This window comes from Schistocerca nitens, chromosome 2 (assembly GCF_023898315.1).
Source record: "Schistocerca nitens isolate TAMUIC-IGC-003100 chromosome 2, iqSchNite1.1, whole genome shotgun sequence".
NCBI lineage: Eukaryota > Metazoa > Arthropoda > Insecta > Orthoptera > Acrididae > Schistocerca > Schistocerca nitens.
Genome location: NC_064615.1, coordinates 138,579,246 through 138,600,995, shown reverse-complemented (window position 1 = coordinate 138,600,995; position 21,750 = coordinate 138,579,246). Strand labels below are relative to the sequence as shown.

At 44.8% G+C, this 21,750-nt stretch overlaps 1 protein-coding gene across 1 annotated transcript in view; it reads left to right on the top strand.

Annotated features, from left to right (window-relative positions):
- The first annotated feature begins 2,443 nt into the window (after window positions 1-2,443).
- The window catches only part of LOC126235835 (heat shock factor-binding protein 1), a 39,958-nt gene continuing 20,651 nt past the window's right edge, over window positions 2,444-21,750 (top strand). The window contains exon 1 of the mRNA XM_049944692.1: window positions 2,444-2,529. The gene's annotated coding sequence lies outside the window, so the exon portion shown is untranslated. The remainder of the gene's footprint in view (window positions 2,530-21,750) is intronic.

The window sequence follows — 21,750 nt, the reverse complement described above, 5'->3', positions numbered from 1 at the left end:
CTTTTCGGAAGGCAGAGAATCTGGCTGCGCTTTTCACGACCGGCCACCAACGTAAGTTAAAATGAACCACTTCCCCTTCCGTTTCTCATTTCAATTCATTGTTCGACCTCCTAGACTGGCCTAAACCTGGTAACTTCCGACCCTAGGCGCGCCCCTTGTACGCCGTACATTGAAGTATGTCCTCTTTATTGTACCTAATTTCCTGTTTTGTCATTTAACGGCAACTCTGGATGCCCACTCTCAAATCCTGAACGCTCAACCTCTTGCACACTGTCGTCACGAGGCATATGTAACAACCTTCTCCCCCCTTCCCTGCCCGTATACATTAACGCTGGTGAACAGAAGTGGGATCGTATACATTAACATTGGTGTCGGGAGTGGGATGATATACATTAACATTGGTATCAGAATCGCGATTCGTTCCCACTTTTTGGTCCATAGGGTGGCCATTTACTTTTGGTTCATGTTTAACGTTGTGTGGTCGGTCAATATTCGCTGCTGTTATTCCGCTACAAGCCGAGCCTAGGTACTGCAGCGCACCTGCTGCGATGTCGCGCCATACGCTGCGTCCGCACATAACCACCGCTCGGGGCGATGTCTACTTCCTGCCTCTCGCAGGCGCGCCTCTCCTACATGTGTCCGCTGAGTCCACCGAGGTGCGCTCCACAGCATACGTGTGCAGGGCGTGCACTGCGGCCCCATTTGACGGTCGCAGTCGGCCCATCTTCTCGTTCGCCTCCAGCTGCCTTTCAACCGGGCACCGAGGCATGAAAGGAAAAGGCGCAATGCGTCCTAGCTTGGTGTAGTAGTAGTAGTAGTAGTAGTAGAGTGGTTTTGTGGGCGCACGACAGCAAGGTCTTCAGCGCCCTAGCTTGGTGCCGTGGCTCGCTGAGCGCACGAGCGCGCTGTTCACTGTCAGCACGGCTTTCCTGCCGTTGCCACCGCCCATCTGCCGCCGCCCGTCTGCCACCCCACGTTACTTGGGTCTAGGGGACGCCAAGGAATTGGGTCTGCTGATTGGTTGAGGCTCATGACGTCATCAGGGAGGCAGAACGTGTGTAGCAGTGCCGGCTGGTGACAAGAAGTGTAATGAGCTCTATTGACATGTATACTCAACACTTCACTGTCAGGTTGCACCAAAGCACCTGGAACATTTGACTTTTCAGCCAGGGTCGATTTACCAAAGACACTTTTTTGACTGAAGTTCTGTTTCTTAGATTTTCGTTGAACTGGCACCTTCTCATTGCTGGCACAGTATTGACCTTCTTTCTTCAAAATGGTTCAAATGGCTCTGAGCACTTGGGACTTAACATCTTAGGTCATCAGTCCCCTAGAACTTAGAACTACTTAATCCTAACTAACCTAAGGACATCACACACATCCATGCCCGAGACAGGATTCGAACCTGCGACTGTAGCAGTCCCGCGGTTCCGGACTGAAGCGCCTAGAACCTCACGGCCACCGCGTCTGGCCTTCTTTCTTGGAGCGAGAGTTAACAAGTGACAGCAATTTTTTCCCACAGCTTCAGAATTTGCTCACTATCTCCCGGTATGTCTACATTGTTCGTTTTGCTAAGAGAAATCTGTTACACATGAAACTGGAGTCCAGTCTCGGTTTCATGCCTTGAGCGGTACGAAAAAAAAAACAGTTTCTACACAATTTATGGACAGTAAAAATAAAGTTTATTAATTACCCATTGTGGATTACAATGATTGTGACTTTAATGTCTTCTAAGACTAGGCCATTAATACAAATAATCCTTTCATGTGAACTGAAAGAAATTTTGCAGTACAACATTGCACCAGATTAATAAATGCACAAAGAACGAAATTCTATAGTTTTACCAGAAACATTCCTAATATTGAATAGTAAAAACGAATTATTATGCGGTGTTTCTTACCGTCCATTGACTGGAATACAATCTTTATATCCACAGTTCGAACCATGTGCTTTTTCTCCACACGTGCTCTCAAATTACCCAATCTATTGAAGGAATAGCTGCAGTCGACTTGTGGGCACTTAATCTTACTTTCTGTATTTGGCTCTACAGCATGCATTTTCCTGATGTGCGCGTATAACGTTTTTCGAGGCTGAAATGCTTTATCGCACACAAAACACGTGTTGGAATATGCCATTATAGACGTAGGCCTAGAACACACAACAGGGAAGTACTATAACGAATTAGCCACACAACGTATCGACAGACAAATGTCATCGTTTAAAGAATAGCGCGTTTCAGAAAGTAGCAACGATCTGGATTGGCTGGTGTGGGAGACGACGTCATGGCACGACGTGGCCAATCAGCGAAGACAATTCCTCGGCGTCCCCTAGACGCAAGTCCCCACGTTCGCCGCCGGGCAGCTCCGCGCTGCCATCTGCGTTTCGATCCTGACACCAACGCCCGAGGCGCTTACTTTCAGCGTCATGCAGAGAGCCAGCCACACCACCGCCCATGCCGCTGCTACGTGGGTACCACGTGTGTAAGGCCCTCAGCCGCCGCACTGCCGCCGCCACCGTCTCTTCTGTACTGTGAGTGTTGATATGCGCTGAGGCCTTGCAGTCATTTATCGAGAGAAGAACTTAGAGGTCAATATATGTTAGGTGGACGTTAGTTTAAAAATATACTTCTGTTGAATATGTGTACTGCCATAAATTTCTTATCGTTTTAAACTCTTTGTCGTCGAGGTATGTCATGCCTAGTTGTTGTGATGAGAAGTTTATAAGACTTTTTTTAGAGCTTTCAGTTAATCTCCAGGAATGTGCAGCTTGCACAATGTGTTTGGCAACGACAGAGTCTCCCAGCCATTTATGACATTTTCTTTCGTTTCGTTTTCGTGTCATGATCAACTCTTTTTTCTTTCATCTTTCCTCTAAGTATCATTTTTCCGCCCTATGATGAAAGTAGGTTCCTTCTCCTTGCTCCATAGACTGCTTTAAGAGCTCTGTAACGCCATGCGCCGTGATACCGCATCTGCAAGTTTTCCGAAATCGTTGGCGCACTAAATCTTTTTACGTTGATGGGAGTTTGTTTTTATTGCAAGACCAGGCACAGATTCGAAATCGTTTAGGCCTTGTAAGAAAAGCGACGAACCATTGGATTCTGACGGTCCTGGTGATGTCCGTTGTTTACTATTAGTACTAGGTGACTTTAGGCCCCAAGCGCATACACAATCGTAATTACACAATTAGCGCTTGTGTTGCCGAAATCGATAGGACGTTGTGTGACATGCTGGATTGCGGAACGAAAGGAATAAACTGTTGATACCTTCTCTTTCTTTTCCTTCTCATCTCTCTACATCCTCTTTCCTGATCATTTATTCTTTTTCTATCCATGCCTTCTGTGTTTAGTAACTGGTAGCTCTTTGATTGGTTAACTCAATGCACGAAGCTACGATGTAATGCGTGATGTACCGTAATAAGAGTTATAATGGTGAAAGAGAATGGATCTGTTCTACCTCTGTAAGTTGATAAGAGAGGATAGATGACTTCCGCCTGTCCACAAAGGTCGAGTACAACACTTACTCTCCACTGTTGCATACACAAATTGGACATCTATCAATCGTTTGCTAAGTTTCTTGCTCTTGCAAATTAAACAGCTTTCGTGAGACGAGAGAACATTCGCATGCTCAGGTGGACACACATCCATAGTCTACCCCAGAAACGAGTCTGTAGTGCACGCTCGATCACTGACAAGGGAACCTCCCCATCGCACCCCCCTCAGATTTAGTTATAAGTTGGACAGTGGATAGGCCTTGAAAAACTGAACACAGGTCAATCGAGAAAACAGGAAGAAGTTGTGTGGAACTATGAAAAAATAAGCAAAATATACAAACTGAGTAGTCCATACGCAGATAGGCAACATCAAGGATAGTATGAGCTCAGGAGCGCCGTGGTCCCGTGGTTAGCGTGAGCAGCTGCGGAACGAGAGGTCGTTGGTTTAACACTTCCCTCGAGCGGAAAGTTTACTTACTTTATTTTCGCAAAGTTATGATCTGTCCGTTCGTTCATTGACGTCTGTTCACTGTAATAAGTTTAGTGTCTCTGTTTTGCGACCACACCGCAAAACCGTGCCATTAGTAGACGGAAGGACGTGCCTCTCCAATGGGAACCGAAAACATTTGATCGCAAGGTCATAGGTCAACCGATTGCTCCACAGGAAAACACGTCTGATATATTCTATGCGACACTGGTGATGACATGTACGTCACATGACAGGAATATGTTGTCGACCCACCTAACTTGTACACTTGGCGAATGGGTAAAAAGATTCTTGTACCTTGCCCGATTTAGGTTTTCTTGTGGATGTGATAATCACTCCCAAAAAACTGTGTTTCGATGTTTGTTTAGGTGTAGCGTCCCCATACTACGGCGCAGTTATCTCGCATCTGACAGACAGATAATAATTGCCTGAAAATAAAAAAGTAAATTTTTCATCGAGGGAAGACTTGAACCAAGGACCTCTCATTCCGCAGCTACTCACGCTACCCACGGGACCACGGCGCTCCTGAGCTTAAGCCACCTTGATGTTGCTTATTTTGCGCATGGACTACTCGGTTGTATATTTTGCTTATTTTTTTCATAGTTCCACACAACTTCTTCCTGTTTTCTCAATTGATCTGTGTTCAGTTTTTCAAGGCCTATCCACTGTGCCAACTTATAACTAAATCTGAGGGGGGTGCGAGGGGAGGTTCCCTTGTGAGGAGCGCATGCCCTCTGGGATCAGTGGTCCAGCTGTTCACTGACGCCACCCAATCACCCGTGCAGACATTTCCCGTGTAATTATTATAACTTTTCGGCGTATATATATTGCTGTCAATAAATGTGTCATGCATAACCATGTGTATATAATTAACGTCACACTTGCCTGCAGCTTGGACTTTGTGCATTGGTATGGCAGCAAACCAGCCCACATTACGACAGGTTTGACAGCGTCAAAGAACCATACATTTCACGCTTCATTGGCGACCCTGACGTGATCGGTTGTAGGCAAAAACATGTGGTGACGGACTCCATCGGCTGAGTGACGAAGAGTCGCAAAGGGACTCACTTTCGAACGTTTCTGTGCTCACCCAAAGCCTCGCATAGACAATATTTGGACCTCAAACACTTATTCTTTTTCGTCATTTTTTCTGTTTTCCGTCTTTCCTTAGTTGTTTTAAATTCGTGGAGGTATGTTCCGTCTATGCAAGTAATTGAAGGCAGTTCGTTTATTGCCCTATGCATTTCGCTTCTTTTATTTGGGAAGCATTTTCAGTGGTCTGTAATACATGTTTCTTTTTACACATACAATAAACGTGTGGATATTATGTGGCGTAGAACCGTAATAACACATTTTTCCTGCGAATGAACATTTATTTTAACACTGACCAAAGCAAATACAAGAGAAGCTGTCGAACATGGCGCGCAGCAAGACATAGACAAAGTGAACTAAAAGTAAAGTCAAAGAACATCGGTTCAAAGACATGGAGCTTCACGCCAGAGGTGCCAGAGAGCCCCCCCCCTCCACCCCCCCCTCCGGCAGTGTGGAGCATGGGGATGAAGCTAGCTCACATCAACACAAAATCCTCATGCCAGCGCGGCGGATGGAGGTGGTGGCTGGCACGTGAAATGGGCACCTCAGAAGCCGTGTCGGACAGCTGCGCAGGCAGTGTGCGGCAGAGTGTGGCTCGGAGATGGACCACACAGGTTTTAATCGGTGCACTGAAACTGTAGTCGGTCGTCCATTGAGTAGTATCATGAAGATATTAACTCTGCAGAGTATGGTGGTGCAGGGCCGCCCATACAGAGTCGTCTCGAAGCATGACGAATTCGCACGATGCCAGGTCTTTGTATACAAACACTGGCGTCGTGGAATGAGCACAAGGTGGGGGTGGGTGTAGGTGAGCGACGTGCACACGCACTCATTTTACGAGGGCCGAATTCGGCTGGCAGGACGAGAGGTTCTCCATATAAAACCTCCACCAGCGAAGCAGTCAGATCTTCCTTGTGTGCAGAGAGAGTGCCGAGTAAGACGCAAGGAAGATCCCCAGACCAAAGCCCACCATGACACATGAGTGAAGCTTTAAGAGTTCTGTGCGATCGCTCAACCAAGCCATTCGCCTATGGATGATAGGCTGTCAGTTTTGCTACCCCGCACAGCTCACACAGTTGAACGAAACGTGAGGACTCGAATTGTTGGCTTGGTTCAAATGGTTCAAATGGCTCTGAGCACTATGGGACTTAACATCTATGGTCATCAGTCCCCTAGAACTTAGAACTACTTAAACCTAACTAACCTAACTAACCTAACCTAACTAACCTAACTAACCTAACTAACCTAAGGACGAATGGTTGTCCCTGGTCCATAGTAAGTGAAAGGGGGCAGCCAAATCTAGCCACCCACACAGATAAGAAAGCGCGAGCTATAGTCTCTGAAGTAATGTCAACCAGAGGAACCGTTTCAACTCAACGGGTTACGCGGTCGATCATAGACAAAATGTATTTGTACCCCTCAGAATGGGGACAAGGACCAACCACATCAATGTGCACGTGCTGCAGGCATCCCTTGGGGATGTCGAACTGTCCTAAAGGAGGCTGTGCGTGTCTGCCCACTTTACTACATTGACAAGGAACACAGGGGCATGCCCAGGAGCGGCAATCATGAAGTATGACTGACCACACGAAACGTTCAGTCAATAGTCTTGTCGTTGCCCGGGTCGATGACCCATGCAAGGTAAGAGTTTGATGGTGAGCAAAGACTCGTCGTCCAAAACCAGTTGCTTGATGTCCGTGTCTCCAGTCTGAAGTCGCGCCAGTTCATCTAAGTTCAAAGGTGTGGAGTTCACCGAGATACGAGACAGATAGTCAGCTACAACATTTTCTGCACTGTGGATGTAACAAGCGTCTGAAGAATGTTGGCAAATGACGTTCACATGTTGGAAGCGGCATGGTGGTAGATCCTTCGCAGGGTTGTGTATTGCGTCAATAAGGGGTTTATGGTCTGAGTGCATAGTGAAAGGACGCCCCTCCACATCACTCCTGAAGAGTTTGACTGCCTCATAAACTGCGAGAAGTTCGCGGTTGAAGGCTGACCATTTACACTAACTCTTTGTTAGTTTTTTCGAAAAGAAACGGAGTGGCTGCTGTTGCAAGACAGCACCCACAGCTAACTCACTGGCATCTGTAGTGATAGAAATACAGGCCTAAGGGTTGGGGTGAGCGAGAGTGACTGCTTTCACGATGGCCGATTTCAGATTGTCAAAAGCATCGAGCATGGGCTGAGTCCAGTCCAACTTTCGCTTCCCTGTGGTATTTTTACTGGCGAGGGCATCGGTAAGGGGCGACTGGACAGAGGCAGCCCAGAGGATATCGAGTTGATAAAAGTTTACCATACCCAGAAAGCACTGGAGTTACGCATATTCCTCAGGAATAGGCAGTGCGAGAATGGTTTCAACACGAGAATCTATTGGTCGGAGGCCGTCAGCAGAGACCATATGACCAAGGAATATAACTGATGCTGAGCATCGTCATTGATAATCATACCATTGGCTGCGAGAGCTGTATGAACTGCATCAAAATGAAATTTTTGTTCCTTGGCAGATGGGGAAAAGATAAGTGTGTCATCAAAATAGGCAAAAGTGAAAGGCAGAGGTAGCAAAATTGAATCAATGAAGCATTGCCACATCTGGGCAGCGTTTTTCAAGCCGTAAAGCATGTAGCAGTATTCAGATAGACCATTGGGTGTAATGATGGCTGTCTTCGGAATATCAGGTGGGTGCATGGTAATTTGTTAGTACGCCTTCAAACAGTCTATGACAGAGAAGAACTTCGAGCCATGCAATAACTGAGTAAAATCATGGATATGAGGGATAGGATAGTTATCGATTATGGTCCTAGCATTAAGGGACTTGTAGTCCCCACGCATAAGTAGTGAGCCGTCCTTCTTAGGCACAAGATGGATAGGTAAAGACCAGTTGCTGTGCGGTGGTCAGAGTATGCCCCAAGCCAATAAATCCTGAACAATTTCTTTCACTCATAGCAATTTGCAAGCATTAAGACATTAAGCTTTATGCCGTACGGGTGGGCCAGTGTCGACGAGAAAGCGCGTGCCCAATGACAGGTCCTCGACGTAGAGGCGTCGTGTTGTTGGAGCAAGCGGTGTGGCATTGGAAGGTAGGCACCATCAACTATTGTGGTGGGGTGTGGTGCCTAAACGCACCCACTGGAATCATTTGGGTACACACAGGGTACGCTACAATTGTGAGTGGCGTCCCTGTATGTTACATGGTACCAGCACAGCGCGCAAGCTTGGAGGCGAGGTGGTGTGGGGTGGGTGAGGACGTATCTGATTGTTTCGTTGCCTGAGACCGCTCGGGCTGCTGCTCGGGCGAGGTCGGATGCTGGTGGGAGGTCGCAGGCAGTACCTCCTGTAGGCCGCCATGAGGCAGCTCCTGGTGGGCCACTGAGCTGATGAGGCATGTGCGCTGACCCCTACTGGCAGGGTGCAGAACCAAAGGTGCAGGCATGCCAACTGAAGGTGAAGGCGATGTTATCCGTGACAGATGGTGTTGGTGTCAAATGATTGCGTAGGCCAGATCGGTCATGTGCAGATGGACATCGAGAGGGTGTTGTACAAGAGATAGTACGTAAAGTTGTAGGTCCGACAGAAGCTTGACCATCCACAAGGTCCACAGCGCGGTGTCTGGTAGAGGTTGGTCATCAGTTAATGCATGAAGGCACTGCCAAAGCTGCGAAGGTGTGCAGTCGTCGAGATGCTCATCATGGATGATGTGGTGGATAGCCTCTGCTGGAGGGCGAGAAAGGCGTTCAGTGGATAATGTTTTTGCCATTAAATACTTGGACGAGGCAGGCGGTGAGAGGAGCAGATCACTGATGAGGTCTGGGTGAGCATGGAGGTAGCTCCCCAGGCATAAGAAACATGCATTGTCATCCAAAATCCTGTGGGTATCCAGTAGATGATCCACCAATGTTAACCAAGTCTTGGGGTTGTCCTTTTGCAATGCAGGCAGCTTAGGAAATCTGCCGGGTAACACATGTTGATGCAGTACAGGTAGGCAAAGATCTGTGTTAGCGAAGTAGGAACCCCCGACGCCGGGAGTGCAGTAGCAGTGGATGATGCATCACTAGAGGTCTGTGTGTGTGTGTGGGGGGGGGGGGCGGCCAGAGGCAGCACATGCTGTGGAGTGAGCAGGTGCAACCGACGGTACAATGTCTCCAAATTGCGGGCCAGGAGGTGGGTGCAGCGCCGGCGTGATGGCTAATACTGTTGCAACAGCAGGCGCAAGGTGGTCGCGATGCAGCCAAGGGGCCGCTGATTTGGGATCTGGGGCGGATGAAACTGCCGATTCCATTACGAGAGTGGGCAGAAGGTGAGCATGGTGTGACAACAGAAACCGGCGCGGTTGAGGCGGCTGGTGTTGCCGAGGCGGAATAGGGGGGGGGGGGGGGGTTGCACTGACATCAGGCATATAAGGATGTGCAACCCTGTGTTGTGTACATTAACGTTCGAATTACAGTTCTCAGTATATAAAACCAACTCGAAGGCGACTGTTTAGCTGAGGTGTGAAACACAACATCCTTCACATGGTTATCGTTCACAATGTCACTAAGCGGCGTGCACTGGTTGTGCAGCAGGCTTTGCTACGTAGTAGCATTTGACAGTGGCCATGTTGGGCCAGTAATGGTTAAGTGGCTGCCAGCATGCTTGGGGCCAAGTAATTGTTCATTTTTAACCAAATGTACATTGGGAACGCTAGTAGAAACGCAAGCACAGGTAATAGGGTGCGAGTCACTGGCAAAAACGACACTGGTGGATCCATTGTGCCGAGGACAATGTGGACCTGCACACGAAGTTCGTTTAAAATGAAAAAAGCACAAAATTATTCCTGAACACACCACGATGATGTCAGGATCACCATTGTGGATATTACGTGGCGTAGAACCATAATAACACACTTTTGCAGTCGGATGAACATTTTATTGTAACACTGACCAAAGCGAATACAAGAGAAGCTGTCGAACATGGCATACAGCGAGACACAGACAAAGTGAACTAAAAGTAAAGTCAAAGAACATTGGTTCAAAGACATGGTGCTTCACGCCAGAGGCCCTACAAACGTATTATGTGCTAGATACAATTGCTGCTATGTAACATTTAGTCGTGTTTTGCTTTCGCTTTTTAGGTTAGAATCAACTTTTGTAGCACAATTTTCGTCATGTTAAGTTATGGTTTGGTGTTACTTACGATTTCCAGCGCTGTTAACTCGTGCGTGTGGTTCTAGAGATGTATTCGTTAGTTTTCATGGTCCAGCTGGCCGATTTCAGGCGTTCTTTCACCAAAATTGGTCACATCGCATATATTGCTTGCACTTTCCTATTTGTGATCAACATGCATATGCTTTCGCTGTGTAGTGTTGCCAACTGTTGTTTTGTGTTTGTCTGTCGCCTTTTGTTTGTTGTGTGTGTATGTGTGTGTGTGTGTGTGTGTGTGTGTGTATGTGTAATTCATTCTTGAGATGATGTTTCATTTTAATATATGTATTGCTTATATGGATTTGGTCGCTGAGTACCTTCTTTTCCATTGCAATGGCTTTTTGTGTGTGAAAGTTTTCTTGCAATGTCAGAAGCTTTTTGTTGTGATTATTCACTCTGATAACTATCATGTCACGTTCCATGTTAGGTGGTTCATGTCCATGTTTTATCAGGTGTTTGGCGAAGATAGAATGGCTATTTTCGTATGTCCAACTTATTACATGTTCTTTGTACCTAGTTTTGAAGTTCCTGCTTGTCTTCCCCAGGTATACTGATTTACATTCTTGGCAATCTAGCTGGTATATACCTGCTCCTTGGTATTTATCTGGTTTATCTGTTGTTAGTAAATATGATTGAAGTGTGTTTCTTGTTCTGTAAGCTATGGGTAAGCCCTGATTATTTAGTATGTTTGCTATCTTCTGTGTTGCTTTGTGTTTGTATGTAGGTGTGTACCATTTTTTCTGTTATTCGTGTCAAGAGTTACTGTTTTGTGTTTCCATGTGTGTTTTAGTGTCCATGGAGTTCTTTGGTGTTTTGTGTGCTTTGCTTGTTTTCATTTTTCTTTAGTTGTGTTTTAATTTTTTGGCTGCGTTTTTGTACTAGATGGGTGTTGTAACCATTTTTTGTGGCTATGAGTTGTATTCAGAATGAATAGCTCTAGGGTGTGGCTAAGCCATGTCTCTGGAATATCACTTCTTCCAGGAGTGCTAGTTCTGCAAGGTTCGCAGGAGCTTCTTTGACGTTTAGAAGGTAGGAGACGAGGTACTGGCAGATGTAAAGTAGTGAGGGTGGGGTGTGAGTCGTGCTTGGATAGCTCAGATGGTGATGGTGGAGCACTTGCCCATGAAAGGCAATTGTCCCGAGTTCGAGTCTTTGTCCAGCACACAGTTTTACTCTGAAAGGAAGTTTGTATGAGTTGTATTGTTTGTAACTCTTTTTCGTAATTTTCTTTGCTGAATGGGATGTTATTTAGTGTGTGTAACGTGTCAAAGAGCTGCTAATTTTTGATTTTTCAGGTTGTTGGGTGAAGCATGTATAGTTATGTCTGTGGTTGTTGGCTTTCTGAAGATGTCAAATGTGTGTTTATTGTTGTCTCTCTTTATTGTTATATCCAAGAAATGTATTTTCTTTTGTGTTTCTTTTTCCATGATGAATTCAATATTTTTATGTATGTTGTTTATATCTGTATGCACTTTATCAATTTCCTCTGTTGGTTCATCTACCATACAGATTATGTCATCCACATATCTGTACCAGTAAACAATTTTGTATCCTTTCTTTATGATGACTGTATCAAAGATTGTGTTTCCTGTGTGTTTGATGAATACGTTTGCCAGTGTTGCTGAAATTGGGGATCCTATTGGAAGCCCATCGCCTTGTAAGTAAAATTCATTTTCAAATTAGAAGTAATTTTGGGATGTGATTGCTTTGAGGGTTTTAGTTATTTCATTAACATTGTCTGCAGGTTGTTTGTTGTATATCAGTAAGTTTTCTTCAATTAGTTTTATTGTGTCTGCAGTGGGTATTGGCTTGTACATGTTCTCCATGTCGAGAGAGATGAGTGATAAAGTTTGTGGGATGTATAAGTCTTTTATTGTGTTATGAGTCACTTTGTGTTTTTCACTGTTCTGCAGTTTTTCATTTCATAATGTTGCATTATGATTTTCTTGATGTGTCTTGCCACATGGTATGGTAGTGCGTTCTTGAAATTATTAATGGGTCTCATTGGAATGTGAGGTTTCTGTACCTTGGGTTGGCTTCTGAGTGTCGGTGCTTTTGGGTTCTTCTGTGTGATGTGTAGTTTTTGTTTATCTGTGAGTATGTGTCGGTGCCTTTTAGATTGTTTTTTATGTATGTCAAGAAGTATGCTGTTGGATCAGATTTCAGTTTTGTGATACTGTTAGAGGAGATGAAATCTTTAGTTTTTTCTTTATATTGTTCTGTATTGATCAGTACTGTACTGTTTCCTTTATCAGCTGTTGTGACTATGATGTTGTTTTCTTTTAATTTCTTGGTTGTATTTTTTTCTGTTCTAAGTTTACTGTTTTTCTCTTTTATTGTTTTTGTGTATGTTTTCTTTGCGTCTGTCTCGGTACTTTTAGTGTGTCCCTTTGCAAGAGAACATAGAGCAATAGTACAATGGCACCCAGGTGATAGTGCTCAGCACACAGGTAAACTGGTTGACGGGCTCACGGCAAGAGGGTAGTATGTATCACAGCAGCATCAGACCAGGCTATGAGCAGCATGGTTTGCACGGCCAGCACCGCAGGAACAGCTGCTCTAACAGTACCCCACTAATGTCATATCAAACTCCAAGCGGCATCTGCTAGTACCACGCCCATTTCGGCAGCGAAGCAATCAAGTGCTGTATCCCTTGCTAGCACTCAAACGCCAGCTGTGACTGGACCTAGACACTCCCGGCTGCAGTGCTATATAGAATCGTCTGTTTGTGGCAGAATGGGGTGGGAGCGTGAGGTACCTGGTAGACACTGGGTCGGATTTATAGATTTTGCCTAGAATAATGTTAAAAGCTTGCGGGAAGACCAAAATAATGTGCCTCACCACAGCAATAATTCCGCCATAAAAACGTATGGTACTCATCATCAAAATGTGTATTTTGGACTGCGCAACACATTTGTGTGGCCAATGTCAGCGCGCCAATCCAGGGTACAGATTTCCTTGGATACTACCAGTTGCTTGCGTATTTTGCAAACCCACAGTTGATCGACACTACGAAGAGTCTGAAGATAGTGGGACAACAATAGCAGGCTACCTTCTTCACTATTAAACCTGTGGCATGCCCCAGACAGTTCACAGACGTTCTAAACAAATTTCTGAAGCTAACTCGACTGTCTGTGGCACTGCAGGTCGTCAAGCATTCAACCCTCCAGCGTATCATCACCACCCCCCAGACCCCGCCTCATCTCTTGCCGCCCACGTAATCTCGCACCCGTAGCCTCACAGTTGCAAAGGCCAAGTTCGAGGCAGTGTTGTGACAAGGTGTCGGTGTCATCTGCTTTATATTTGGTGCTCAATAAGGACAATTCATGGCGTCCATGTGGCGACTACCGCACGCTAAATTCAAGGACAGTACGAGACAGATGTCTGGTGCTACATCTGTTGAACTTGAGCCATGCTTTGGCAGGTGCGACCGTGTTTAGTAAAAGTGACTGCATGAAGCCATACAGGCAGATCCCCGAAGGACCTGAATTCCATAGAGAAACCTGTGATTACCACTCTCTTCAGGATCTTCAAGAGTATTTTCAGGATGTTCAACCTTAGGAGTACTGCCCAGACTTGGCAGCGTATCTTGCGATGTTTACCAAGCTGCTTCATCATCCGGACAACGTCTTTCCATTCTAAATGACACCCGAACTCAACTGCAGCCACATGACAACCATTTTCCGGGGCCTCAGCGAGGCTGGGATAGTGATCAGTCCATTGAAATGTTTATTTTGGGTCAGTGAGATTGAGTTTCTCGGTCACCTAATCACCCCTACCAGATCCACACCTCTGCCAGACAAAGTGCAGGCGATCCTGAACCTGTCACAACCACTCACAAAGGCCTCCTTGTTATCTCTGGGTGATCAGCTTCTACCAACGCCATCTGCAAACGCTAATGCGGTGCTCGAACCCCTGACTGCAGCTCAACGTGGCACCATGGTGAAACAAAGGGCTCCCATTACCTGGACTCATAAAATGGAGAAAAGTTTTATTTACTGCATCTAAATGATGCCACACCGAAGTGGCGCTTCTTGCTCATCCAGTACACAATGCAGAGTTAGCTGTCATTGTGTACAGCATTAAGACCGCTATCAACACAGCTACTCGGCCCAGCCACTTGGCTTCTTTTCACGTAAGTTGTCGACAGTGCAGTACTCTTGCAGTGTGTACAGCTGTGACCTGCACACTGTGTATCAGGTGGTGAAACACTTCCTTTCATTGGTAGAAGCCCATCCCTTCATTATCTTCACCGACCATAAACCTATAACACACACTTTCCAGACCAACAACACCTACAGTACACAGTGACAACTACAGCAATTGGAGTATGTGTCACAATTCACAATGGACATTCGACACATTTCCAGGATGGACAATGTCTTCATCGAATGCTTGCCCCACGATTGTCCAGTGAACTTCAAAAACGTCGCACGAGAGGGCGACGAAGAACTGGACTGCTTCTGACAGGATTCCTGCAGTGGCCTGCATTTAGAACTGATGCCTGTCCCTTGCTCCTCCCGGAAGATTCGGTGTGGCGTTACAACAGGCATGCATCACCTGTTTCTCCCAAAAAAATTCCAGCACAGCACTTTCGACTCTGTTCACAGGAAATCACATCATGGTGCAAACACCACGGTATCACTTGTGGCAACCCGTTTTGTCTGGCTCAGACTCTGAAAGGACTGTCACCAGTGGGTAAACGACTGCGCAGCATGCTAGTGCACCAAAGTCGCCCATCAGTGCCTTCCCCAACACGACATGCCACTTCACACACGTCCACATGGATGACGTAAGCCTGCTTCCTCCATCCCCAGGAAAGCGCTATCTCCTCACCAGTGGTGGACTGCTTAATCCACTGGTCAGAGGCAACGCGCATAGTGGACATCCCCGCTGAGGTGGTCGTTACTGCATTTGTTGACATCTGTGTGCCATACTTCGACTGCTCCAGTCACATAACTACGGATCGCAGTTGACACTTCGACTGTGTGCTGTTCAAACACTTCACCTGGCTGTGTGGCCCATGGCTACAGCACACAACAAGCAACCACACAGCGTCTAAAGGCATGGTCTGTAATCCTACGACCACTATTGTAATTTAGTATAAAACTAAACTAAACTCCGTCTGAACAGGCTATGAAGACCCAACGGTACCGACCGGGCGCCGTATCATCCTCAGCCCACAGGCATCACTGGACGCAGATATCGAGGTGCATGTGGTCAGCACACCGCTCTCCTGGCCGTATGTCAGTTTACGAGACTGGAGCCCCTACTTCTCAGTCAAGTACGAGTAGCTCCTCAGTTTGCCTCATAAGGGCTGAGTACACCCAGCTTGCCAACAGCACTGGGCAGACTGGATGGTCACCCATCCAAGTGCTAGCCCAACCTGACAGCACTTAACTTCAGGTATCTGACAGGAACCAGTGTTACCACTGTGGTAAGGCCATTGGCATTGTAATTTAGTATGCTTTTACCTAAATAACAGTAAAACCTGTCTCTATGTTGTAACGTAGACTGTACCCCAACAAAACAAATACTCCTGTTATGGGAAAAGCCATGTATAGCCCTCTTCCTAAAATTTAGTTTAGTTTCCAAATAAAGTACACTATGTGAGGACAGTTCTGTTAATAGGAAAGCTAATCTTATAGAGTTACCCTTTTTACAGGATTTGACCCTACGTTGTGTCTAATGGATAAGTAAATCAGACTATTCAACTCTTTTCCTAAGATTTTACCCAGCAGTTAAATAGAAATGCAGTATGAATAATATTATATTGAAGCTAGGACAACTCAGTTCCAAGTTCATTTAGTGTTTCAAAACATGTACTAAAGGTCACCAGCCTATCCAGGCAATGAAACAGTGAAGTATTGGAAAAGCAGAAGTATGAGCTCTTGCCTACTTTCTTCCTACTCTTTAATTTAGTTCTTAAAATATATTACTCCACGTAAACAGTGTTGGTGCAGACACTGGACTTTCTTTAAGACTACTACATCCTTATACATTACGTTTTTAAAAGAGAAAAAGCCCAGTAGATAACTTCAGGAAAGCTAAAAAAATATGGCCAGGAAGGGGGGGGGGAGCTATAGAAAAGAATTTTCTATAATAAACAACTTAAATACTAAAATACTTACATACTAAAGCACACACTTTTTATATCGAACATTTCACTTCGAGAAAACCTCTTTCTTACTGGAATTTACTTTCAAAAGCTATTATTCTTTGAACTAAAATAGGATACTCAGATTCATCAAACACCAGGAAGGAACCCTATATATGTGTATGATTACGATGAAATAACAGGGTGAACCACATTCTTTAAAGTTCAAGAATGATTATTGAAACATACTTTAAATTAATAGTTCACACTGTACAAATATAAATTTACTATAAAAAGTCTTATCTAGTGGCTGTAGGCTTGAGTGTGGTGAACGATTGTGGCGGCTACACAACCCATATTACGGCCTGCAAATCTCTTGCTGTATGTATTCAATTTCTCTTCTTGGCGTCGTTCAATTCTACATTCAGTAGCCCAACAACTCGCAGCTATGTTGTAAGCCGTTTGCAGTCTCCATCCAAGGCATTTAGTGCGAATTTGCAGACACAGCTTCTCCTGCCCCACAAAGGCGTTGCCTCAATCACTACTGCCTACAGACTGTGTGACTTGTTCTCGGTAGTGTGCCAGTTCGCCCTTGCTACCTTTTCCACTCCCCAAAGCCTCTTTCGTTTTAAACAAAAGCACACTGTTTTTACATAACACCTTTTCTTATATTGTTGCTAATCATGACTATTTCTTATATTGTCAAATTGACATCAACATGAACAATTTATACTCATAAACATTTTTAAATACGAGACTCCATCAGAAAATTATTTAACGTAATAAACAATTTACATGGTATTTTACATACATTACTCACATATAATGCAAAGAACTTTAATCTCTATTATAGTACACTTTACTTTACATATACAATAAATATAGTACCAATATGCGAAAATATCAAAGCAAAATATTATAAAAATGTAAATGAACCATAAACAAATATAGTTATAGGTCGAGCAGCTTCATCAGACGCTGATGGTGTCTCTGACATGTCATGATACCATCTGTGTGGAAGCACTACTGCTCCTTACTCCTCGGCCTGCAAGTGACACTGAAGGAAGAGATCAGCATCTGACCTGAGGACCTCGTCTACAGTCAGTCATTTGGGGAATTCAAAGAGGAAGTACCACTATCACACGATGCCTCAGCCCCTCCACTGGCAGAAAGCCAATTCAGTCACATGGGCGGCATCCGACCGCACCCACTGACCAAGTAAAGCAAAGCCTCCATACACACAGACGTGCAACAGTGCACATGTGTGATGCTGTGCAGAAACAGAGTACAGCCACCAATTTCGCCACCCTACTTGGGACCACACTGCATGATAAACCACAGTCATAAGACGCTGGAGATCGACAATAATGGTAGGCTGGATAAAGTCTCGATCAACAGGGTTAAACCAGTACGTCATGACAGAATCAATCGATGTCTACTTCTTCGACCCAGAAGAGGACTTGGTAGCGGATGATGCTGTGCATGCAATGGTCCAGGCAGAGCTCGCCTCAGCAGTTGCCAGTGATTCAAGTGCTCCACCAGCTGCCACCAAGCAGCCATGTGCACTCCAGCCTACCCTCATTCCATCCAGACAGCCGCCTGGACCATGCCCCACACAGACGCAACAACTGGCCCCATCACGGATTACGTCATGCATGTTGGCCACTGTGTTTTCTTCAAATGCCTGTGCTGCGTCATAAGGACATCATGTCGAAAACAGCAGCCCCCACGCACGCCACCAACTTCCTGGCATTGAGACCCTGTCTCTGGTGGGCTGCCTCACCAGCTAACAACAAATCTCCAGTCGAGTGCCAGACCGAAAACCCCATTTCACCAGCTGTTTGCCTGTCGCAGCTACTGGAATCACCGTCATGTCCCTGAGCACCCTCCACTTTGGGCGTTGAGGCTGGATTGACTCCCAAGCTGGTTTCTGTGTCGTGTCTCTGTTGAGCTCTGGACACCACCTCCTGCGCCGCCAGGTATATCTGCCGCAGCTCCAGAGGCCATGTTCAGGCCTCAATGACATCACATTTGCACGTGTTAAACTCTCCATAGTCTCTGCTGCCGTGAGTGCTTGGACCAGATCGAGTGCTGCACTATGCTTCTGCGCTGGGTTTGTGAAACAAAAAACTGTGTTTTATGAACAGTCGTCTCTTTGAAAGTTTTGTTAATTTTTTTCCAACATTTAATGAGATCTCCATTATTTGTGTCTGAATTCAATGTTAGTGTTACGAACAGTGCATCTTCACCAACACTTCATTTCTTATCCATCATAGCAATTAACCAGAGTTTGTATGTGCATCGGTGTTCTCTGATCCAACATCTGCACACTAGATCTGCAGTCACTCATTGCTGCTGTCCAGAATGGCTGAGCGGTTCTAGGCGCTTCAGTCTGGAACCGCATGACTGCTACGGTCGCAGGTTCGAATCCTGCCTCAGGCATGGATGTGTGTGATGTCCTTAGGTTAGTCAAGTTTAAGTAGTTCTAAATTCTAGCGGACTGATGACCTCAGATGTTAAGTCTCATAGTGCTCAGAGCCATTTGAACTATTTGAACTCATTGCTACAGGCAGTTACTGCACAGCGCTACTGGGCACTGCTGTTCTAGCGGGTCGCACAGAAACATACTCGTGCATGCCCCACCATCCGCTCATGACGTCACACACTGTCGCCTTCGCGCTCGTGCTGACGTCATGCACTGCCGCCACCGAGCTCACACTGACGTCATCGCAAGCGCCCCAAGCCCAAACATATGCTGTCCGTAGACAGAACATTTTCGCCTCACACACCTACCGAGCTCTGCTCCCCAAAGGGGTGTATCTGTGTGACAGCCTCAGACAGCAGCACAGCAATTATAGATGACACAGTCAATGAGCCGACATTCGTCCACATGCACCACCACACTAAAGTACCATCAGGCCAAAGCACGACAATGATGCAGCGCCGATTGGAGCACAGGACACAAAGAGAGACTCACATAACTCTGTTTGCGGATGACACAAACATTGTAGTAACTGACATAAACCAGGTATTGCCAACATCTGCAACCAGAGTTATAGGATATTTGCAAAATTGGTTTGAAATGAACAAATTAACCATAAATATCTCTAAAACCAATTATATCCATTACAGGAAAACGAAGTCACACTCTGATCTGGATCTCAGAATACAAAATAAAGAAATTGTGAGAGTTGCCACCACAAAATTCTTAGGTGTACATACAGACGAAAATTTAGACTGGAAATCTGACATCCTGTATCTCTCTCATAAGTTAAGCTCTGCTTGCTTTGCATTACGTTTTATTAGCTTTGTATGAAGTAGGGAATTTAGCAGAACTGTTTAATTTGCTTATATACATTCTGCTATTACCTATGGCCTCACCTTCTGGGGTCATAGTAAGACAAATCTCAAAACCATCTTCACTCTACAAAAACGAGCTGTTAGAATAATTACCAACAGTTCAAAGCTAACTCCTTCAAAGCAATTATTTCAACAGTTAAATATTCTACCCCTACTTTGCCTCTATATACAAAAACGCGTAATTAATGGAAAAAGAAATATTGACAATTTCCAATCCAAATCGGATCTACATGCTTACAACACAAGTAAGTGCAATGACATTCATACTAAAAGAGTTAACAAGGCTTTGGCGCAGAAACAAACAAACATACAAGGAACTAGATTGTATAACAAACTACCGGTAAAGATAAAAGAAATGAAAAATTGTCTTTATTTAAAGAAGTAGTATTTAAATTTTTAATGACCAACTGCTATTATAGTGTAAACAAATACCCGGAATAGCTTCATACAAAACAATTAGATTTATGTACTCTGTGCCAGTAGTAATTTTTATCTTACTGTTGCTATGATCTAAATAAATAATATGTACAAAAGTGTTAGAATTATTATATGTTATATCTAAATATCAAGCGCGTATTCCAATTAAAAGCTCTTTCTCATACATTAATGTAATTAATCAAAGTTGTACATGCTATTTCAATGCGGTCTGATGTTTTGTAACTACTGTGCACATTTGTATTGTGTATAGTATTGTCCATTTTCCACCCTTTATATGTATATATAACAGGAAAAACCTGGACGAAATTGATGACTTCTGGACGACAATGGAAGAAACTATCAGAAAAATTCCTGCACATAGAGTCAAAATAATACTGGGAGACTTCAACGCTAAACTCGGAAAAGAAAAGATATACAGACATATCACAGGAAAACATACTCCACACAAGGACACCAACAAAAACGGAAAACATCTGACAGACTTTTGCAAAAGCCACGACCTCGCCATAATGTCAACAAAATTCAAGACCCAACACGAAAACTTACCACATGGAAATTCCCCAGCGGAAAGCAAGAACTACAAATCGACCACGTAATAGTCCAGAAAGACTCACAAAAAGAAATTTTGAACATAGACACCCGTAAAGGCTACTACGACTCAGACCACCACCTACTACAGATCAGGATTCGTCTTTTGCCCAAGAAAAAGCTCCAGAAGAATAAAATTGTTAGACCAGATCAAGAATACGTTACTTTAAACCAGACACAAATATTTCACAAAATTAAAATGGAGAAAACGACAGACTGGACACAACTTTCACGAAGAATCCGAGAGGCCATGAAACTAGCACAAGCACCATGCACACGGAAACACCGTTGGTGGAACCACACATGTGACCAAGCTATTGACCAACGAATCAGTGCATGGAAAAAATTTAGTAGCCATAAATCCCAAGAGAATTGGATGAACTTCTTGAAAACACAGAAGCAATCAAGCAAACTCATTCGCAGTGAAAAACGACAGTACGACAAATGGCGACTGACAGAGATCGAATCGGACTTCATGAAGAACAATACAAGAAACTTCTACAGAACGTTCAGAGAAAATATGACTCGATATCAACCACCCAACTTGTGCTTCAGAAGACCGGATGGAACCCTAGAAACCAATACCAAAAACAATTGTGACATTCTGGCAAAGTACTTCGAAAACCTGCTCAACACAGACCCCCCTATGGAAGAAATGATGACAGAAACGAGCACGTACAATCCAGATAGTGAATCTCCAACTCTAGAAGAAGTTAAAGAAATAATCAAGTCACTTAAGAATCATCGTAGAGCACCAGGAGAAGATGGAATCATCGCGGAAATCTGGAAGTTACAAGACCCAGAACTCATCAAAGACATCCACAGGATCTTGGAAGACATCTGGAAGACCATGAAAATTCCTGACGACTGGAAAACTGCCCTGATACACCCACTACACAAAAAAGGGACAAGACTGACCCGAACAACTACAGAGGAATATCCCTACTACCAGTCACATAGAAGATCCTCTCTAAAGCTTTACTGAACAGACTAGAATGCCAGACCGACCACTTGAT